A 7,532-nucleotide genomic window follows, 5' to 3' on the forward strand; every position below is an offset into this window, starting at 1 on the left:
GAGCCGCTCGCTAGCAGCCCCCGGCTCCGGGCTCCGCCTCCCGATCGGCCCTGGCCCGCCCCCCCCACGCGCCACCTCCCCGGGCCCCGCCGCCCGCCCCTTCTCTGGCTCCCCACTCAGACCCCGAGCGTCTCGGAGGCTCCGCCCAGCCTCGTGCGAATCCCAGTCGCCCCTTCTCCTTTCCCAGGATCCCCCAATCCGCCCTCACAATATTCTTTAGCCACAGCACCCCTCTGCAAATTCCTAAGACTTAGGGACCGCGGGTGCTTCCCCTTATTCCCCTGGGCTCAACCCAGCTCGCCCAGCTTTACCCCACCCCTGGCCCAACCCAGAGGCTGCACCTGGGGGCGCGCCTTAGCCCAGCCTTGCTCCAGACCCCGCCTTCTGGGGGGTAGGGGCGCCTAAGGATGGTCAAGACAACTTCGTCTCCCCTCAAGCCCAATAGCAAGTCCTGTACCCTTTCCTAGTCCCTGAAATAATTCCTCGTGGCCTTTGAGACCCCTGCCCACCCACTTGCCCACAACTCAGGCATTCCTTCTCCCACCTCTCCCATCTACCCAGGCCTCGGAGGTTGCACCAAGAGCTAATGGACAAAGGGTTGTCGAACTCCACCCTCTAAGGCCCCCACCCTCCTGCACTGACTCCAGGAGGATGCTCTGGCCCCCAGCTGCCGCCCTGCAAGCCAGCGCTTTTTTCTGGATCCTGTTCCCAACCTGGACAGCACTACTTGGCTGCTCTGCGTGTAAAATTCCTGAAAAGGGTGCGAGGTAGAGACCTACTACTCTGTCTGCTTCTGGCTCCCACGGGCTCCCTCATCCTCTGCCCCCCTCCCGGAGAAGAGGTCTGTTCACCGACTCTTCAACCCCACCCCACCCCACCCCACCCCACCCCACCCCCCAAGCCCGGTCGTTTTTCTCCTGGATTCAAGCTGAGCGCTAAACCTAGGTCTTCGGACACAGGGCAGCCTTTTGGCCCTGGGTAGGTTCTCTCTGACCCACATACCTGGTATCCCCCAGCGAGCCATCACCTCTGCAGGAATCTGGACCTTGAGGGGCCCCGCCTTCTCTACTCCCCTCCTTTTCTTCCTCTCTCCTCTCTCTGTTCTCTCTTTCGTCTCTCCACTCCTTTCATTCTTAACCTTGTCTTGACTTTAATCTTATAGATGCTTCCTACCTATTACTTGTGAGCCATTTGCCATCTCCCGGTATTTCTTGCCCATCTGCACACCTTTGGTGTGGTCTCCTCCGTGCATTAACTTCTCTCATCTTAGCTCTTCCCTCTTCTGCCTCTTTTCTCCTTTCTGTATTTAACCCTTCATAGGAAAGGCCTTTTTCCCGCTCCCAGCACATTTTATTTACTTTTTCATGACTTTGGATAAAGGAAGAGGACTTAAAAGAAGGAAAAATCAAAACCTGTTTTGTGACCTTGGACTTAATTATACTGTTTATTAAGCATTCTCCAAGTGCTAGACATGTATCTATGTTAACTTTTATACATAAACATACTCCAATGAGATGGGTATTATGATTCCCATTTTCCAGATGAGGAAACTGAGATCAGGAGGTCAGGGAGGTAAAGGGACTTCCCAGGGTCACTCAGCTAATAAGCACAAGAGCTAAAATCTGAACTCCAAGCTCCAACGCCTTGGCTGTTTCCACTGAAACACACTGTCCTCAGTGACCTTGGAAAAGCCCACCTATCAAAGATGTTGTGAAAGGCACATCCGCAGGAGTGCATCTGGGTCTTTTTCAGCTCTGAGGTTTGTAAGGTATGCTTCTCCTGTCTCAGTTTACTAATCTGTGAACCCAAGGAGGGGGTGGGGGTGTGGAAATCTGGCTTTTCAAGTCCTCTGATTCTAAATTGTCTCCTGCCTCTCTGATGTCTGCTCCAGTTCATTTACTCCTCCAAAATATGTCACCCTGGCTCCCTCAGTCTCTCCTTTGTACCCTTACAATCCGCCACTATCCTCTGCAACGGGGCTTTCTGATTTTCTATGCCCCTTTCTTCAAATATGCTGACATAGTCCATTTATAGAAGTGCACACCAGGAAAAAAGGGCTCCCTTATGTAAGGCAGAGTCTGTACAAGTCCTTCATGGACCCCTGGTACAAAGGCCTGTCGAATGAGACCAACACTTTCATTCATTCATTCACCACCAAATATCTAGGGCTCCTACCAGGCACTATAAGGGGATGCAGAGATGCATAAACACAACTCCTGCCCTTGGAGAGTTTATAACGATGTGGAGGGAGGTGTGGGGATGAGAGAACACAGAAATATCTCAGATACCAGGCAGGCAGGCAGACAGACAGACAGACATGTGTTTCTTTTATGAGGTGCTCTGAAACATATGCTTGGAGAAATCAAAGGAAGCTCCCCAAAGGAGATGAAATTGGAATTGAGCCATGTAGGACTAGTAGCATGGGGTTAAATCTGCCATTTGGCATTCCTAGCAACTGCTCAGCATCTGGATGAATCCCTTAGAGGGGGCTTTACTCCCTAAGCCACAGCCCACCTCCCATGAAGAGGCTACAATTTCCAGATACTTTCAGCCTCCACTGCATCTAGGACTTGAGCACATGACTCAGAATTCACCAATCAGATTCACCCACCCCAGATTCTGGGAAGGAAGCTGGAATTAGGCAGAATCCACTTGGGGACCAAAGTGGTAACAGGTGGGGCAGTTACATCCTGATTTCATCACTAGTAGAAATCGTTCTAACACCGCTGCTCAGAGCCCAGTGTCATTTGGTGTCAAAAGTGTGAAATGCCTTCTTGGTGCCTGGCTGCAGCTACAACAATAGCTCCAGCAGCCAGTTCTGTGATGTGATTTGGAGTGCTGCTCTCAACTTCACAGACTTTCAGCCCAGATACCGTGCCCTCCTGGATATTCTGAGTAGTATCACTACTGAATTCTGTTACTGCTTAAATGATCAGAATTGGTCTCTGTTGCTTGTGACTAACACACCTGACGGAGAACAGAAAGTGGAAACAAATGGAAGGCAGCAAGGGCAAAGCTCATGAAGGGAAATGGAGGAAGTTCATTGAGAGGGAGAGGAGAGATTGGAGACAAGACAAAAAAGGCAGGCAAGGAATTTACTGTTCATTTTGAAGGAGGACCTAAGTTATCTAGTAGGCAGTGTCGAATCGGGAACAACCACAGGAAAAGAACTCATACTTCTGAACACATACTCTGCAGCTTCAAAACTTTATGCAGAACATCAATGAATGATGATAACAATTCCTGCCTCCTGGTGGTAGCGAGGCTTCAGAAACCATTATGCAAAGCGCTTAACAAAATAGGTGCTCGATAAATTATAACTGCTGTTTTGATGTCTAATTCCAGCAACATCTGGAGGGAGGCTTGTTATCCCCATTTGATAGATGTGGCGTTTGAGGCTCAGGGAAGCTAAGAAACTTGACTTTGATCATGCAGTAGCCAAGTGTTGGAACACACATCTGCCTGACTCCTAAGTCCTTGCTCTCCCTGCCACAGCATGCCACCTTTCTGCCCCAACCCTTCCCACCTACCCTCAGGACTTCCCTATTCACACTCTGATACCCCCCTGTCTTGTGGCCAGTGGTACCACTCTTCTCACCCTTCCCCTCTCCTCCTAAGTCACAGTTCATTATTGATGTAATTAGTTACAGTTCATGATTGATGTAATTTATTCTCCTAGAGGGTCCCCACATACCCCCATCTCTGACTCCACTGATCTGAAATTCCTTTTCATTCTTTCTAGCCCCTTCCAGCTCCCCCGCTCCCCAGCAAATGCTTCCTCTTGAATATTTCATATTTGCCTTTCTAGGTAGTTTTGTAACGTTTTTCTCCTTTCCTTCTTCCCCCACCTTACTCTATTCTGTTTTTTAAAAATTCCATCTATTCAGACCACGTGACTGAGACAGCCTAGTGTTTTGAAGAAGCAAGGATTTGGGAGAGACAGGGTTGGCTGAGATATCATCTCTGCTATTTACCTATTGGGTCAAATCACTCAATAATGCCCCTATTAGACCTCATTTTCTTATTTGTGAAAGGAGGAAAAAGTAATACCCATTTCTCAGGATTATTATGGGAATTTAATGAGATCACATATGTGAAAATGCCTGGCCCATAATGGGTTCTATTAACATTATAAGTAAATCCAAACATCTTCTGGTATCTCACTCCCTGTTTTCCTCTCCAGCCCCATTTGACGAGATCTTCAGCACCGTCACTCTGTTCTGGCCAGAAACACCTCTTTTTTGTTCCTGGAATGTTTCAAGCTCTTGTGTCCCCACTGTTTTCCCAAAGGCTCTTCCTTCTGCCTGGAGGGATCTCCCTCCAGACTTCACCTTGCTACCTTTCGTTTACATGTGAGTCTTAGTGCATAAAGCACTTTCTCTAAGATGACTAAGCCCCCAGTTCAAGCTAGCTCCTCTCTGACTTCCCTGTTATTTCCTTTCACATCTCCTCATATATATTTTAACTGCACTCATTACATATTTTAATAATTGTCCATTTATTAGTGTATTTCCTTGATGCATCTTCCCCTCTAGACTGGGAACTCAAAGAGGTCAAAGGCCATGTATGTCCTGCTTACCACCCTGTTTGTACAAGCTAGCTCTGTGTCTGACATAGGGTAGAGACACAAAATCAGTATTTTGTTAATGAATAATCACGCCTTTCTTGACTTTTAAGTCTAAGACACGTATTGTATTAGGCACTAGCCATAATTCTGCAGTGAAGAAAAGAGACCCATCCTTTTGGTTTTCCACAATGAGTACATTATCCTCCCTCTGTCTATCTGTCTGTCCCTCCTTCCCTCCTTTTATTCCTTCCTCCTTTCCTTCTTTCCCTCCTTCCTTCTTTTCTCCCTTCCCAGATTTCCATGATTCAAGTGATTTTTTTTTTAAAGTCTTTCTTCTTTAAGCTTCAAAATGATGTCTAGAACACAAACTCCACTTCAGGAGAAGAGCTTGTTATCTCTTGCTCCATCTCTACTCTATCTAAGCTCAATCCTCCATCAGTCCTCTTTGTACCCACACCTGTCCACCGTTTGTTTTCTCTTGCTTCAATCATGGCCCTCTCTGTAATTCACCTCGTTCTTTTAATCCTGCCTTGCTCCCTGCAGCACATTGAATCCATTTATCACTCAGCATATTGTTTCCTTTTCTTCCCTTCAGCCACCTCCCCACAGACACTCTCTCCTTTTAGGTCTGCCAACCTCAGCATCTTAAACCATGCAGAGCCCAACTCCATCCGTTGGTACAGAAGCAATTACAAGATGAAGGTCAATCTTGAAGCTTTTCCTTTTACTGTTGATGTCTCCAAATTAGATCACTGTAAACATTTCTATTACTGCTGTTTCTTTGACTCAGACCTCTCTTTGACGTAAGCTCAAATTCATTTCTCGATCACTTACTAGTTGGCTAATTTTAGTGATTCACTACCTCTCTGAGCCTTAATTATCTTTCTTGTAAGTTGGGTGATGGGAAAGTTGGATGAGCCAGCAGGTATAAGTGGAAGCACTGAGTACTCTCTGGCACATAGTAGGTCCTCAGTAACGCTAGCTTGTTTCCAACCCCAAATGTCTATTTATTTGGTCCTTCTGTGACCTTTCTGTCTCTTTGCTTTCCTCCCTCTGTTTCTCATCTCCCTTTCCAGAACATTTCCACTATATCTCATTTAGAGCAAACTTTTACCATTGTCTCTAACTTCTCCTTCATGAAAAATGAAAGAGTATTTTAATCACCGTTGTCTTTCTTCATTTCTACTTGCATCCGTTTAACTGATTTCTGCTTCAACCCAGGACTTATCTGACTCTTTTCCCTTAACAGTTCTCAAATTTATTATTTTTTTTCTCCAGCTCATACCTTTCATTACCTCCCACATTCCCTGTCCCCGGTCCTCTAAATCAACCCCTTCTTGTTCCATGATTTACGCAGTCATTTCAAATCCTTCTTACACCATCTACTCAAAACCCTCGCAAAACTCCTTGAAAGACTCTCTTTCCTCATTCATCCTGTTGCATTTTCTTTTTCAAGTTCGCTCATCTTTAATTCATCCCCATCATTCATTTGCTTGTGCCCAAATCTCTGTACCTCTTTGCCTACTTAATCATTTCACCTATTCATGTTTCCTTCTTCCTTTGTTACTCTTGTCATCTTTCATCCTTAGCTCATAGCAATAGGTGATATTCCTCTGGATCTTTTTTCCTTCCAAATCTTACTACTGGTGTATTTTTCAGGACCCTCTGTCTGGGTTCCATTGGCTCTTCCTGTCTGGAATATTTTTCTCTTTGGAACCCTGCTTTAGTTTAAAAAAAAAAAAAAAAAAAAAAAAAAAAAAAAAGCCTTGCAGTATCCTCTTTATATTTATTCAAGCTGAACTTCTAACCTGGTACATTAGAATGTATTTTACTAACGAAAAGTGTAAGCTTTCTTCTCTGCTAGCGAGTACTAGGTCGTCTTCCTTTCTGTGGCACATCATTTGTACCGTTACATTTTGAACTGGTGAAGGTGACGGCATAAAGTGACTATTTCTACAACATTTTCTGGGTGTCTACTATGAGTCAGGCACAAAACATATTTTCTTATTTAATTCTCACAACCACCTGTGAGGTTGCAATTGTTAATCTCAGCTTTACATAGAGACAATTGGGAACACACAGAAAATGTGCTGCCTGCAATATACTAGGCAATTTACATCTAATGAAGTCCTTCTAACTTTGTTGGGTTGAAATTCCGAAAGTAAGCCCTGTAGGGGGAGGGCAAGGAGAGACCAAAGAAAGAGACAGACCCCTCCAGCTTGGCAGGTGGCAGTGCTAATAAGATGAAAGCAATTTGCATGCAAGGCCTGTCTTGGATGCTGCAAGACAGGTAGATCTTTGCACCTGTCTGGCAGAATCCTGAAATTCTGTATGGAGGCCTTAACGGGGTTCAGTCACATACACCGTCCAGATGGTCTCAACAACACAATTGCTCTCTTAAGACTGCGATCCCTGACGTGGTTCCAGGAACAATGGATGGAATGTACATTTCGAAGACCCAGGAGAGGGTAATGAACCCAGGTCTAGCTTGCAGGTCAACTGGCAGTCATGTCCTCTCTGTGACCTCCTCCAACGAGACAGTATAGCTTAAGGGTTAAGAGTTTCCATACTTTTGTAACAGGGATGATAATAACCACTTTGCAAGAGTGTTATTTGACATTTGTCTTCCCTTTTAAATTATAGTTACCAGAGGGCAGAAATCCTGTCAATTTTGTTCTCTGCTGCCTGGCATGTGTTAGGTCATCAATGATAATTTGTTAAATGAATGAATGAATGAATGTTAAAAGAACAATCTCTTGCATAAGATGATACTGGTTTTGAATTTCAGCTCTGCCATTTAATACCCATGTGACCTTGAACACAGTAGGGAGAGAGCAGACATCTTTCAGTCTGTATCTTTAAATTTGTTGACGCATGCTGTTGTGTGCATATAGTTTTTTTAATTTTTAAGTAATCTTATTTAGCAACCCTTAGAGTCGGGCAAACCAGGGTTCAAATCCCAGCT

The sequence above is a fragment of the Phocoena phocoena genome, chromosome 6, assembly GCF_963924675.1.
Source record: "Phocoena phocoena chromosome 6, mPhoPho1.1, whole genome shotgun sequence".
NCBI lineage: Eukaryota > Metazoa > Chordata > Mammalia > Artiodactyla > Phocoenidae > Phocoena > Phocoena phocoena.